Source organism: Rutilus rutilus, assembly GCF_951802725.1.
Source record: "Rutilus rutilus genome assembly, chromosome: 15".
Classification (NCBI taxonomy): Eukaryota; Metazoa; Chordata; class Actinopteri; order Cypriniformes; family Leuciscidae; genus Rutilus; species Rutilus rutilus.
In genome coordinates, this window is record NC_140220.1 from 25,076,012 (window position 1) to 25,091,034 (window position 15,023).

Genomic DNA, 15,023 nt, shown 5'->3' on the forward strand with positions numbered 1-15,023 from the left:
AACTCATCTGATATTTATAAGGAAAAATATTGATTAATACCTTGATTATAATCAGTCATTACATATACATTGAAGCAGCAGTGGATTCCAATCCACCCCCTTCAGTGCTCTTTTCTTATAATGTGTTTAGACTGTTAGATGGCCCCTCAATATGGAAGTAAAATAATGACAAATGTTTTTGAAACAAAAAAGCTTGTTTTTGTACTTGAAAATATATGCATTGCATTAACCATGCTTGCATTTTAATGCATTGTATTTTTAGGGCTTGCATTTTTATGGGCTGAAATTCAACATGGTTGCATATTTAAGCTGTGAATATTTCAATTCAAAATTTAATAATACATATTCACCTTTCAGATTTCACTTCCAAAATATTAATTCTGTTTAAAAATACAACCTATAATATTAGACAGACAATTTTCGGTCCATTTTATTTCGCTTAACAAATTCGCTTCCACAAATTCAGTGGTTCAAATTCGACAGAAAATTCAACATTTGACGGGAACGGCAGGAATATCAGTAGATTGCCGATTGATAATCTCCATAGCTGTTAGTCGGCCTCACCAGCAGGAGGTGCAAGTGGCTGTTGAGGAAGAAAACTATAGAGCAACGGGTGAGAGAGTCATTCATTCATAAAAAAAAAAAAGAGATTTACAGAAATGGAGCAAGTGGTAAGTATTAGTGATGATTATCAGGGCCAGTATATATATGTAAAAGCTGATAAATACACAAAAGCTGTGTTTACATTTAAGTCTTGACAGTTAGTTTGTAAGCAGCTTTCTCTACCGTGAACGAAATTATAATGTTATTCCCCAATGCTGATGTACAGATCAAACGTTAAATCTGAGGTAGACATATATTTCTCTCGGTTGTTTAGTTTTCTTAACTTTATATGGCGGGCTGTGCTGCAAAAAACAAACAAAAAAACAGAGTAGATAATCAACAAACATGGATTTTTGAGATACGTTTTTGGTAACTGATATCAAAAACACAAGTATCCTTCCCCAGTCCACATTTACTCTGCTAATTTGGAGGGTACACCTGCTCTAGATTCAGAGTAAAGCCCAATTTATACTTTTGCGTCGAACTGCGTGAAACTTTGCGCGTTACGTTCATATTCTGAGTCCGCTTGCCTGTTCCTACATCTAGTATAGCCTACATCCCCAATAAGGTGTGAGTTTGGTCTTTTATATCACTGTATTAGTCCATTGAGCAGTGTACTGACAGCAGGGGAATCCTGGAGAATGACTTATTGAGGGAATCCCCAGTTTTCAGTAGTATAAACATGGATGTCTTTTCAGTCTTTAGAGCAAAACGTCTCGGTTACGTATGTAACCCTCGTTCCCTGAGTAGGGAACGGAGACGTTACGTCGGATGACGACGAATGGGGTTTCGCTTAGAAAGCCTATCATCTTCGAGTGTATAAAACGAGCCAATGGCAATGAAATGCCATGGGTCTGCGGAATTTGCATAGCGTAACTCCGCCCCAACCTGGGGGTATATAAGGAAGTGCGCTGGCAACATGCAGATATGTCTTCGCTGAGGAGCCGAGACTGAACTCAGGCGTTCCAGCGGTACAGCGGAAGTGGCAGGGAGACGTAACGTCTCCGTTCCCTACTCAGGGAACGAGGGTTACATACGTAACCGAGACGTTCCCTTTCATAGTCACTCCGAGTTACGTCGGATGACGACGAATGGGGTTCCCAGTGTAATCACGCCACCTCTCTACTGTCTTCCAGTGCCCTGCGTAAGTCTGTGCTCCCTGTCGTGAGACTGGCACGGACGAAAGACTCCTACTTAACACAGGAATACCAAGGTACACTGGGAAGCATATCTCAGTGGAAATATGCAATTATGCCCAACCCGAAGGGGGGGACTTGGAATACACATATGACCCCGAGGGGCTGCATATGGAGAATCACTGGGGTGTCCAGCCGCAGGTGGAATATTTCAACCCCAGGGGTGGCAAGGTGGCTTGCTGAGGGAAAGACACATGCTCAAAGAGGCTTACAGTGGAATACACATGTGGGGGTCGCCCGGAGGGGGAACCATGCACATGGAGGCATCTAGCCAAGCGCGAAAGCTGCCAGTGGCATAACTCTGGCGTTGACGTCAACAGTGCTGGAGGAGACTCAGGGCTTATGAGGCTCACCTGAGGAGAATATCGCACGTATCCCGTCCGTGGAGAGGAATGGCGAGCAAGCGAAGACACCTGAGCAGAATCTAGCACCGGCTAGTTGAAGCGAGTACATGAGAAGAAACTGGCTCAACTCGGAGATTGTAGAATCTCGCGAATGTGTTAGGTGTCGCCCAGCCTGCAGCTCTGCAGATGTCTGTTAGCGAGGCGCCATGCGCTAGAGCCCAAGAGGATGCCACACTCCGAGTGGAGTGGGCCGTCACACCAAGGGGGCATGGTCGACCTTGCTGCTGGTAAGCCAAAGCAATGGCGCCCACTATCCAGTGAGACAACCTTTGCTTGGAGAGAGCCTTTCCCTTCAGCTTCCCACCATGACAGACAAAGAGCTGGTCTGAGGTCCTGAAACACTGCGTTCTGTCTACGTAAGCACGGAGGGCGCGTACTGGACAGAGCAGTGCCAAGGCTGGGTCTGCCTCCTCCAAGGGCAGCGCTTGCAGGTTCACCACGTGGTCTCGAAAGGGTGTGGTGGGAACCTTGGGCACATATCCAGGCCGGGATCTCAGGATCACGTGAGAGTTAGCCGGCCCGAATTCCAGGCACGCTTCGTGAACCGAGAATGCCTGCAGGTCCCCTACCCTCTTGATGGAGGCCAATGCAACCAGGAGCGCTGTCTTCATAGACAGGAACTTAAGCTCCACTGATTGCAGAGGCTCAAAGGGAGCACTCTGCAGGGCAGTTAGAACCACTGAGAGGTCCCAAGAGGGAACGAGAGGAGGGCGAGGAGGATTTAGTCTCCTCACTCCTCTCAGGAACCTGATGACCAAGTCTGCTTTCCAACGGACTTACCTTCGACTGCATCGTGATGTGCGGCAATAGCGGCAACGTACACTTTCAGGGTGGAGGGAGACAGCCTTCGCTCCAACCCTTCTTGCAGGAAGGAAAGCACAACACTGATCGGGCATTTCGTGGGTTCTTGTTGTTTAAAAGAACACCAGTTGACGAAGAGGTTCCACTTCAACGCATAGGCATGTCTCGTGGACAATGCTCTAGCGGAAGTGATGGTAGCCACCACCGCTGGTGGTAGGGTACTCAAACCTACCTCGTCCCGTCCAGGAACCACACGTGGAGGTTCCAAGATCGGGACGAGGGTGCCATAGGGTGCCCCGTCCCTGAGAAAGCAGGTCCTTCCTCAGAGGAATTGGCCAGGGAGGTGCTGTTGCGAGAAGAACTAGTTCTAGGAACCAGGTGCGGTTGTGCCAATAGGGGGCAACCAATATGACCTGCTCCTCGTCCTACCTGATCTTGCGCAAGGTCTGCGCAAGGAGGCTCACTGGGGAAAACGCATATTTGCGGCCCCACGGTCAGCTGTGCGCCAGTGCATCCGTGCCGAGCATGCCCTCGGTCAGGGAATAAACAGGTCGCAGAGGGACGAGTCGAGAGAGGCAAACAGATCTATCTGAGCGTCCCCGAACTGATCCCAAATCAGCTGGACCGACTGGGGATGGAGTCTCCATTCTCCAGCGAGAGGCCGAAGCCGAGACAGCTCGTCCGTTGATACAACAACATGCCTGGAAGCTCATTCTAAGGGAACTCCGGCCCGTAGAAAATTGAGGTTCGACCACGGGGTGAAGGTCTGACGGCAGGTCGGAGTCACTGGGACTCGGAGCGTGCCGTGTTGCCATGCCCACCTCAGGACTCGATCGCGAAGCCAAAGCTGGAGCGGTCTCATATGAAGCAATCCGAGCGGCGTTACTGCGGCTGCGGATGCCATATGCCCCAGGAGCCTCTGAAATAGTTTCAGTGGAACCGCACTCTTGCCCTCGAATTGGCGAAGGCAAGTCAGCAGTGACTGCGCGCGCCCGCTCGTAAGCTGCGCGCACATGGCGACCGAGTCAATTTCCATACCGAGAAAAGAGATCCTTTGCACGGGGCAGAGTTTACTCTTTTCCCAGTTGACCCGAAGGCCCAGACGAGCTAGGTGCCGGAGCACTAGGTCCCTGTGTTCGCAAACCTGGTCTCAAGAGTGAGCTAGGATCAGCCAGTCGTCGAGATAGTTAAGGATGCGAACCCCGTGTTCCCGTAGAGGAACAAGGGCTGCCTCGACAACCTTCGTGAAGACGCGAGGAGACAGGGCTAGCCCGAAAGGGAGAACCGCGTACTGGTATGCCTGCCCCTCGAAAGCAAACCGTAGGAACGGTCTGTGTCGAGGAAGAATGGTGACATAGAAGTAGACGTCCTTCAGGTCGATCGCTGTCCTCGGTACAATGAAGTAGGGGCTGTAGAAGCCGGACTTCATTTCGGCTGGAGGGACAATCTCGATCGCACCCTTCGCCAGTAGGGTGGCGACCTCCACTCTCATGACAGGGGCATAGCCACCGACCATAGTGAAGCGGACTCCCCTGAAGCGGGGAGGAAGCTGTAGCCGAGCCTGATGGTTCTCGCGACCCAACCGGACAGTCTGGAAAAGCTCCCAAAAGCTGTACCAGCGGGGTCAAGCGGACCAGACGTACACTGGTGGAGCAATGAACCGGAATGACCGGCCCGGACGTGGGTGGCATAGCGGCCCGGTGTGGGGGCATGGTCATTAGCCGCGCCCTGCCAGAGGAGGCCAGGGGAGGACCAGCGTCCCACGGGGGTGTGCTCTGGCAGGGGTCTGGCGACAGAGGGGGACGAGAGTGGCGAGGCTCGTGAGCGGCGCACACTGTCATCCACAGCCTCTTGGGGCTCGGAGGAAGGGGCATCAGTTCTTGAAACAAAAGATTCTCCCCCGGCCCTCCACCGGGGGACGGAGTGGCCCTGCTAACAAACCCTGAGAAGAACTGAGCCCTAACTCCAATCTGCCCGTCTCGAAAGTGCTGCTTAGCCTGGTGTTTGGCCAGCTAAGGGGCGGAGACGGCCCGTGCCACCCTCCTGCATCCCCCTCCAGCCCGGGGCCGGTGAAGGCTCGAGGGGAGGAGCCGCAGGGAGGTGGCCTCGGCGGGGAGTAGACTAAGGAGATCGCACGGGAGGATGACCATTGGTACAGAAGGCCTCAGTCCACTTCAGGGGAGGGTCGAAGACTGTTGGGCGCAGTCCTCAACCACACCGCCGAGCAAACCACTCGTCTCAAGAATGCGAAGGTGAAGGCGACACACAGCACTGCATGCCTGTGCCACGATAGTGACAGAGAACATACAGCCCATGATCGCCTGCGATCGAGTGCAGCGAAGGAGGAGGACGCCTGCGGGGCGCGATAAGTCACTGGACTCTCGCGAGCCGGAGGCGTCCTGATGCACGTCCGGGAGAAAGGCACTGGGAGCGAGTGCTGAGAGCAACACGCGCCCAGGAACCAATCGTAAGTCTACAGCGCTCGGGGGGAGGGCGACGCCACTCCAACCGATGCTTTCAGCTGCCCGGGAAAGCATGGCCATCAGCTCTGGATCTGACCCGACTAACGCTGACACTCCAGAGGGAGGCAACGCGGTCGAATCCTCATTTCCAGAGGAATCAAGCCCGCCTTGTGATGCTGTGAGTGACATGACACCACCTGCTGGAGCCCCGAATGAAAACACTGGGTCCCCGAGAGGAACCAGGCACACACGGAAGCCCCGCGGTTTGCGATGTGGAGGGGGGCGTGGCCCGAGGAATGCTCGTCGGTATTATGCCACACTGTAACCCTCAGATCACCCTGGCCACCAGCCAAAGTATCCCCTCTCGAGGAAGAGATAGATTGGGGTGTGGCAGAGGGGACTCTACCCACACGGAGATCATTGAGTCTCGATCTATAAACATCGCGATGGTCATGACTCATCTGCGAGCGCTGCCAAGCGTGAATAAGCCCAACACGCGAAACAGCGCTCGTGACCGTTAGGCAGATGAATCACGTGCCCACATCCAGTAATACACGGGCGAGCCGTCTTGAAAAAGACGTGCCGCGTGCAGCTCTTTTAGAGAGAGGAAAAGCTCAGCAGAGTGCTGAAGCGCCCAGGGAGAAACACACACACTGTCGGCAGATCACTGCACAGATCAGCAGCAGGCAATGCGATCTCGCTGGAACACGCCGTCACACCAACACACTGAAGAGCCGCTCGTCTCGTAGAGTGAAGATGATACAGAATGGCTTGTAGGAGTGAAGAAAACTCTTGGCTCCGAAGCGAAAACATATCTGCATGTTGCCAGCGCACTTCCTTATATACCCCCAGGTTGGGGCGGAGTTACGCTATGCAAATTCCGCAGACCCATGGCATTTCATTGCCATTGGCTCGTTTTATACACTCGAAGATGATAGGCTTTCTAAGCGAAACCCCATTCGTCGTCATCCGACGTAACTCGGAGTGACTACGAAAGGGAACTATAGTGCATCTAGAGCAGGATTACGCTCCAAAATTGGTTAAAATACAGAGTAACTATATAAGTAGATGTATTAACAATTTGGCTGGTAACTTTACTTGATAATGCAACATTGCATGGATTGCACAAGAACTATCTGGCATTTATGTTTAAAGACATAAATGTTGTGAACGATTCAAATCAAAGACATACATATGCTATACTAAAGATGCTCTACAAACAGACTTTAACAAAATTTACTTCCGTGGAAAATTTACCATCAGATGTTTTTCTAGGATACCTCTCTCAGAACTCCATGTGGTGACACATATTATGTAGAATATTCCTCACATTAAGCCACCAAAACAAAAACAGAAGGAATGAAATCGCAATATGTTTCACAGATATGACAGGTGCAGTTTTATAGAAAGACTGACTCATCTCATACAAATTTTTTCCTGGAACACAGTTTGATGCTGTAAGTTACACAATGTGCTGCGCAGTTTCATGCAATTACACAGGAGGAAAACAGCTGTTTTTATACAGTTTAATGCAAAATGTACGGTTTAAACCTTGGCAGGTATGGTGAAAAAGTTGACTTTGGTGCATTGCTCAAGTGACTAAGCACATTACACAATGTTTTTCATATTTAGCTTTAAATGCACAAGGAAGCCAGTTATTAAAAATAAAAGTGTGTGCCTTTTGCGGTTGCTAGACTGCTTCTCACATTTCCGGATTGGGTTTAAGAGCTTTTGTTTAAGGTTTGACAGTGAAGTAGCACTTAAAATAAAGAAAACAGTAATTTATTTACACAGAAAGACACACACATTCACACTTGGGCAGATACACATCTATTTTATTTTCATTTATATTTATGAGGTTGTTGGAAATGGTTCTCACGTCTTTCTAAGTGCAGGGCTAGGTTTGAGGGCTTTGATTAAGGTTTGACAGTGCGATACTCTTTTGATTATCCAGACAGCATGAAGGGGTTTATTCTCCCTCCAAAGATGAATATTAACTGTCAACGTCCAGTAGAAGCACTTTGAAAGGATTGCACTGAAAAGTAGTTGCTTCTATTTTCCTCTGCCTCATTAAAATGAAAGGGAGAGATGCTGAAGAGACTTTTGTATGGTAATGTATATGTGCAAAATCAGCATTTTTTTTAGTGATTGTGTTGCTTTGAACTGTAAACACATTCAACAGTTTTTCATCTCATATACTTAATTGAGATGAGAATCTATGAATCTAAATAGAAAGCTGAATGGAAACATTGAAAATGTGGTCATTATTTACTTATGATAAAGAAAAGGAAAAATCTTTTTAAAAAATCGAATTTACTACGTGCCAAGATTTTAGAAATGTACTCTGATTTATGTTGTGTTAATATGGCTTCATTGGTGATTTCTGACACGCAGATTGTGAATAAACTCAATTTGAAGAAAATACAATTAAAGATATTGTAATCTTATTCTACATATTTAAATAGATAAAGTGTAATAAATAATTTATTATTTAATAAAAAGAAGGCTTGTTATGGAAGCAAAATTGACCAGTGCATGAACATAAAAAATAAAAAATAAAGAATTTCTTGTTACAAAGATGGATTGTGTAACAAAACACTTATATCATTATCTTACATTATATTATGGCTTAAAATCAAGAATTTTCATTTTTGGGTGAACTATCCCTTACACTTTAATCATATCAGCACATATGTTCTTTCAGGCATATGTCATGCTGTTCTCAAAGCATCTTAATCTGTAGTGTGCATAATGCACTCAAACAACCTGTGTGTATCTGACACTCAATGTGTGATTTCACACACCTGAGATCTATCTCATCACTGCTGCCTGCCTGTGTCTTGAAATATGGAAAAGTAAATAGTGCGATATATCAGTTTCACATCTGTTGGCACGAGGATTCCACTCACCGGTGAACCACTGCTTGCACGGAACTCACTGCATGTAAATGAGACATCACAATGCCGCTTACCAGGAGAAAGCTGTCAGCCATGATTACCAATCACCTTGAAATGATAATTATCTTCCATTTGCTGGGTGTTATCCGTAAGCAAGATAGACAGGTCAGGGCTTAGAATGGATGTTCAGGACTTCTCTCCTTATTTAATATTTACTTGGTCATTAAAGATAGCTGGAGAGGATCTCAGCACTTTGCTTTGATTTGGTTTGGTTATTATGCAAGACACTGACTGAAAGGAACAATCAAACTCGTCAGATTTTTTAGATGCCATTGCATCTAAGTTTCTTAGTGATAAGACAGGGTCTTTGATCCCTTTGATAAAGAGATGCTCTGTTCTTAATCCTAGTGAGATGCCTATGCTCACAACGGTCACCAAAATTAGCCACGTTTTTCAAGATGTCTTATGTGTTCTGCAGAAAAAAAGAAAGTCATACAGAGTAAATGATGACAGAATTCTCAGAATACTCTGAGTTCATCATCATGTTGTCAGCTCAATATCATGAGTGAATGAGTGAAAACAATGAGTGAAAACGGACAAAGGTTTCACGTTTAAGTGTACACAAATTTATTTTTCATTTTATTTCTGCTTCTTAACAATAAATAATGGGTCTCATTTGTAAATGAATTAACAAACATGAACTAACAATATATTTTGGTAATGCTTTAATAACCTTTTCTAATGTTAGTTAATTAAAATGTTCAAGTTCATGTTCACAGTGCATTAAATAAGGGATAATCCATGTCTTTTTAATGCACAACGTAGAGGCAACGTTTCTTCGGCGGAGGCGCAGACTGCATAACAAATCGTTTAATGCACAGCTAGCTGTGGACTATCCAGTTTATACCATAGTCAGTTGCCAGCATTGACAAGTTAAAGCTGTCATTAGCCGGGTTTCCAATTCCATTACAGATTTGTGCAAAACTTTTGTGATATTTTCTAAATGTCTATAAAAAATAAAATAAAAACTATTGCGAAATGACGCCGTTTCCATTAACCGATGTTATGTGACTAAACGTCATTTTTGCCTTTTGCGACAAGTCATTCCAAAAATCATGGCAACACATGTTAGGTTTAAGTATATCGTAGCCACTGCACTAGACATTATTTTTAATCGAAGATGTATGTGTTATCAAAGCATTACATGGCAAGGAAAGCCCCTTATACTTGGGAACGGCAACGTATGAGGGTGTTTCTGGATGTTTCTCCCTCCTATCTGCTTCGAAGTCTTGATAAATTGTGGCATTTATTTGTTGTTTAGAATCCGGTATTCTAAACATTCTTAAAAAATACTTTTGTCTTTTATGAGTTTAATAAAGAACTCTGTCTCGTCTTATGTCCAAATATACCGCACCATCTGCGTAGCCTACGCCAGGTGACCCTAGTAGGGATAACTGCAGCCTGGAGCAATGGGCGTGCCAAAAGGTAAGAAAGGGATGGGGCGTGCTAAAAAGGGATGGGGTGTGCCATAAGGTCTTCACAATTGGATGCGAAAGCTTCCTGTTCCGCATAAAAGCGAGCCATAAACTTAATCACCATTGGCCAATAAATAATTCTATAAGACCAAATACCTTTCTTTCACTGTATCATCTATAACTTTAACAAATTATCTGTAAGGTAACAGGCATGCATATCACAACTGAACTTATACTTATGTTCATGATGAACCGCGCAAAGTCTGTGGCTTTGCAAATGACTATGTATCTTGTGTATTTCACATGGTCTAAAAACACTGGATGCACAAAACAGACATCGATACAAATCGCAGACTCTGAAGTCTTCAATGCAAACACAGTCTTCACTCTGAAGTCTTCATCTCACTGTAAAATGTGGCTGTCAACAACAATTAAATAATTACCGAAGCTGAAAGATGTAACGCAAAGGAAACAACAAATTATGATATCATATATACATGCATTACCACCGCCATCTTCTTTCAGTCTAAAGGAAATTACATCTTTTTTTTAGCTAAAGGAAATGACGTAGAAGTATGGTTCTACCAGAAAGACTCGGGAGATAAAATGATATAACAAGAGTAAATTTATTAATAGCTCAGCAAGCATAGTCTTTGGCGTAGGCCCCGTCCTTAGCAAGCAATGCGAGGGTAACGGAATCTGCAAATCCCGCCTGAAGATGAAGGCAGGGGCGCAGCCGACCCCCTGGAGGTAAAGGAAGGGACCATCCTGGTGGTGGTGGGGAGGATGGAGGGAAGGGACCATCCTGGTGGTGGTGGGGAGGATGGAGGGAAAGGACCATCTTGGAGGTGGTTGGGGAGGATGGAGGTAATTGGCGCCGTCAGTATCTGCGAACTCAGACGGATGTAAGTACCATTCTTTTATACTGAGAGTGTTAACACATGATTGGTTAGAAGTGAGTTAATTCATGACGCGCTGATTGAGTCTTCCTGGCAGAACTTAATGTAACGGGTGTTTGAGACGGTTAACCGATATTAATATGTCTTAGGCTAGTAAAATAACAGAAGTCTAAATTCGTCTACAGGAGCTGGTGGTCAGTAACAACACAGAAACATAAGTTTAAATTTGGTGCAGGTACCATATATTGCAAAATAATCAAACAAAATATTTACAAATAGAAATAACGAAAGAAAAGAAAAAGAAACCCAAAATATTTACAGACTGCAGTTGAACCGGTTTATAGTTAAGTGCACTTGGTAGTTGTTGTTCAAGTATATACTAATATAAATTACAACAAATACACACACACAAAAACCAAAAAGAAAAAGAACTGTCCCAGCAATAGATGGTATACAAGACCAGCGCGACAACCCACAAGGGTTTTATGGAAGTTTGTAGTGATAAGTCCGTAAGTTATTGTTCATCATGTGAAGGATGTGTATGTGGGGTTGAAGCACTAGTCTATGGAGAAGTGTGTGGGGGACAGGCTGTGGACAACCTTCCTACCAGACCAGTAGGATGGCTATTCAGTGGATGCTACACGGATGGTAGGCTCCCAGCAATAGAAATTCGGCTCGCCATCATTCGTCTCCAGACAGAGAGAAAAAACCTGGCCTGTAGTACAACAACAGGACCAGTAAATAACAGGGCTAAGTTGAAACTAAGCATCAGCTCATTCCACACTCAGATATCATTTTCATGTGCACACAATTCTAAATTATTACAAAATGAATCAATAAATGTACAAACTACAAATAATAAACATTAAAGGCATGACAACACAATAAACAGTACAATGTTAAAGTTGTATTGGCTGCACAAAGTTCAAATAAATTCAACAGTACTATAATCAGATTTCCTTACTACATATAAACACACTTACTGAAAACAAATATATTTGTAACCCACAAATGCAAATGTCACAAAAGCATAAAATTAATCAAAACCAGTTGGTGAATATTTGGCTAACATGTTAGCTTTCAGCATGTAGTTCATTCATTCAGAGTACTCACCAGTTCCTCTAAGTAAACATATGGCAATCTGGTGACGGTGACAATCCCCTGCAGCCACTAAGTTATTCTAAAAGTTACAATGATGTGTTTAACTTAAAAGAATAAATCAAGCAAAAGAGTGAATTGTTTGTTGAACACAAACCTGTCCACAGCTGCCGATCAGCTTCCCCACACCTCTGAATGAGGAAGAAGCTGCAGCCTAATTAAACTTGTGCTCTACTGCGCGATTGGCCAAGCACAGTCACATGACTGGGGTGGCATGAGATCACTTCTTAAAGGGCAGCAGAACTAATAATATATTACCAGATTTCAACCTGGGTTACACCCTCCCCCTTTAAACCCATGCACGTCCCGTTGCATGTTAAACCACGTGAATAACTGAACTGGTGGTAGAAGCAGGATTTAATGCCTCAGATATACTATGTAAAAGGGTTTGAACCACAGATATCAGGGGATTACCAAGCGAACTGTACTGCAACCTTTTAGGTGGTAATCGTTGACGCACAGAACGTCTTGGACCGGGTTCTGGTTCTACAGAATCAAGAGTTAAATCAAAGTTTAGGGGCTCAAAGACACTAGAAACTGACGTCTCAGGATCGACAGATTCTTCAGAGTCTTCAGTGAGTGGAATTTCAACAAATTCGGGACTGACACTTCCAGAGTTTCTTTCCACAGGTAGTTCGACAGACTCTTCTTCTTCCTCGGCTTCAGACTCAGATAGGTGTTCAGGTAAGTCAGCTTCAACAGGTGCTACCGATTCTTCAGCTTCAGATAAATGGTCAGGTGTTACAGGTAACGTCTCTTCTTCAGGTAAGTGCTCACTCTCTGATCCTTCATCAACAACAGCTGATTCACTCGCAGGTGTCATTGGTGGAGAAAGATAGTCATTGGCAACACTTGGGGATGAAGCCTTTTTATAAAACTTCTCCACAGTGAACTTCATTGGACTTGAGTCCAGACCAAGAACTGTTGGTTCAGGTGGAGAGTCTTCCTCTTCAGAGACCTCAGAGTCAGGAGGGATCTCACGCTGCTGCCGCGTTCTTGGCCTTGAGACTGAACTGGCCTCAATGAACGGCTCTTCAACAGCAGGGAGGAAACCACATGGTAAAAGAAGATCTCTGTGAAGAGTACGTTTAGGACCATCACAACGCTCTGGCTTCACTGTATAGACTGGTAGGTCTCCAGCTTGATCCACCACAACGTAGATGTCCTGCTCCCACTTATCACTGAGCTTGTGTTTACCTCTCAATCGAACATTGCGGACAAGCACTCGATCTCCAGGCTCCAACCTTGAAGGAATAACTCTTTGATCAAAGCGGACCTTGTTCTTTTCAGATGCTTTAACAGCATTCTTCGAGGCAATATCGTAGCTTTCTTTCAACCGGGACTTCAGATTTTGGACATACTGTGAATGAGGTTGGTGTTTTTCCCCACTCAGAGGTAATCCAAAAGCCAGGTCGACCGGAAGACGGGGAGAACGTCCAAACATCAGCTCGTATGGTGTATATCCTGTGGTCTCATTCCTTGTACAATTGTAAGCGTGTACCAAGGGTTTGACGAAGTCTTTCCATTTCATTTTCTGTTTTGCTTCCAGAGTCCCCAACATGTTGAGCAGAGTGCGATTGAACCTTTCTACCGGATTCCCTCGAGGATGGTATGGTGTCGTCCGACACTTCTTGATTCCAGCCACTTCACATAACTCCTTGATCAGTTTGGACTCAAAGTCCCGCCCTTGGTCTGTATGTAGTCGTTCTGGTATCCCATAATAGACTATAAAGTTGTCCCACAGACATTTGGCCACTGTCCTAGCCTTCTGATTAGAGGTTGGAAAGGCTAAGGCGAATTTAGTGAAGTGGTCTGTTAACACGAGGATGTCTTTAGTGTTGCTGGTGTCTGGTTCAAGACTGAGAAAATCCATGCAGATGAGTTCAAGTGGTCTAAAAGTTTGAATACTGATGAGAGGAGCGGCTCTCTCAGGAAGAACTTTGCGACGAATGCACCGTCCACAAGTCTTTATCTTGTGCTCTATGTCAGCAGACATTTTGGGCCAATAGAAGCGGGTACGAGCGAGGTCTAACGTGCGCTCTATCCCCATATGACCCATATCATTATGGAGACTCTGCAAAACAGGGGAACGAAGTTCTTCAGGCAGGACAAGTTGATATGAAGTCTGTTCATTGTCTTGTCGCTTTCTGTAGAGAATGCCTTCGACCAGTTCGAGCTTGTTGAGCTCCCTCAGCAACAAGGAGATCTCAGGCAGCCCCTCCCTGGCAGTAGGAGGAACTTTCTCACCTGTCTCCATCTGGTGAATGACTTCCCGAAGATTTGGGTCAGCCCGCTGTTTGTCCCGGAGCTCAAGATGGGACAGAACCGGAACCACAGGCAGCCCAGGATCTTCTGTGTAACTCTCAGGAAGAACGTCTGCCATGATAGACAGGGACTCGATCAAAGTGCTTGCTGCTTCTGCCCGGATGAGGCAACTCTGACAAATGGCATTGACAACCTCAGACGGAATTGAGGGGTCGCCAGGATTAGAAAGATGTTGTCTAGCAAACTGATTGAGGAGTTCTTGATCGGATTCGCAACAGGACGGGTCCTCCTGTGGTCGGCGGGAAAGTGCATCCGCATCCAGATTCTGTCGTCCAGCTCTATATTGCAACTTAAAGGAAAACGTGGAAAGTGCAGCCAACCACCGATGGCTCGTTGCATCCAGCTTGGCTGATGTCAGGATGTAGGTAAGAGGGTTATTATCAGTAACCACAGTAAAATTGGCACCATACAGATAGTCCTGAAATTTTTCTGTCACACTCCACTTTAGTGCTAAAAACTCAAGCTTATGAGCTGGGTAGCGACTTTCGCTTAATGATAGTCCTCGGCTTGCAAAAGCAATAGGCCGAAGGTTGGAGTCTTGCTCTTGATACAGCGCTGCACCCAGCCCAATGGTGCTCGCATCCGTATGCAGAATGTAAGGGCGTTTTGGATCAGCGAACCCCAGGACTGGTGCACTGGTAAGTTTCTCAATCAAGGTAGTAAAAGCAAGTTGACAATGAGGACTCCACCGAGAACCAAAGGGTTGCTTTGGATCGAACTGGTGGATCTTTGAGTCAAGGGGTTTCAAGTTCTTTCTTGTAGAAGAATATCCGCGGGTCAGGTCATTGAGAGGCTTTGCAATG

General features: G+C 45.6%; 1 protein-coding gene and 1 long non-coding RNA gene across 2 annotated transcripts in view; both read right to left on the minus strand.

Moving 5' to 3' along the window:
* The window catches only part of mep1ba (meprin A subunit beta a), a 507,054-nt gene that overhangs the window by 409,578 nt on the left and 82,453 nt on the right, over positions 1 to 15,023 (minus strand). The gene's annotated exons all lie outside the window — the stretch shown is intronic.
* Positions 10,440 to 12,050, minus strand: LOC311304459. The gene is made up of 3 exons (XR_014629928.1): positions 11,993 to 12,050; positions 11,851 to 11,917; positions 10,440 to 11,452 (listed from the first exon to the last, which is right to left on the minus strand). It is a non-coding gene; the product is annotated as an uncharacterized lncRNA (long non-coding RNA).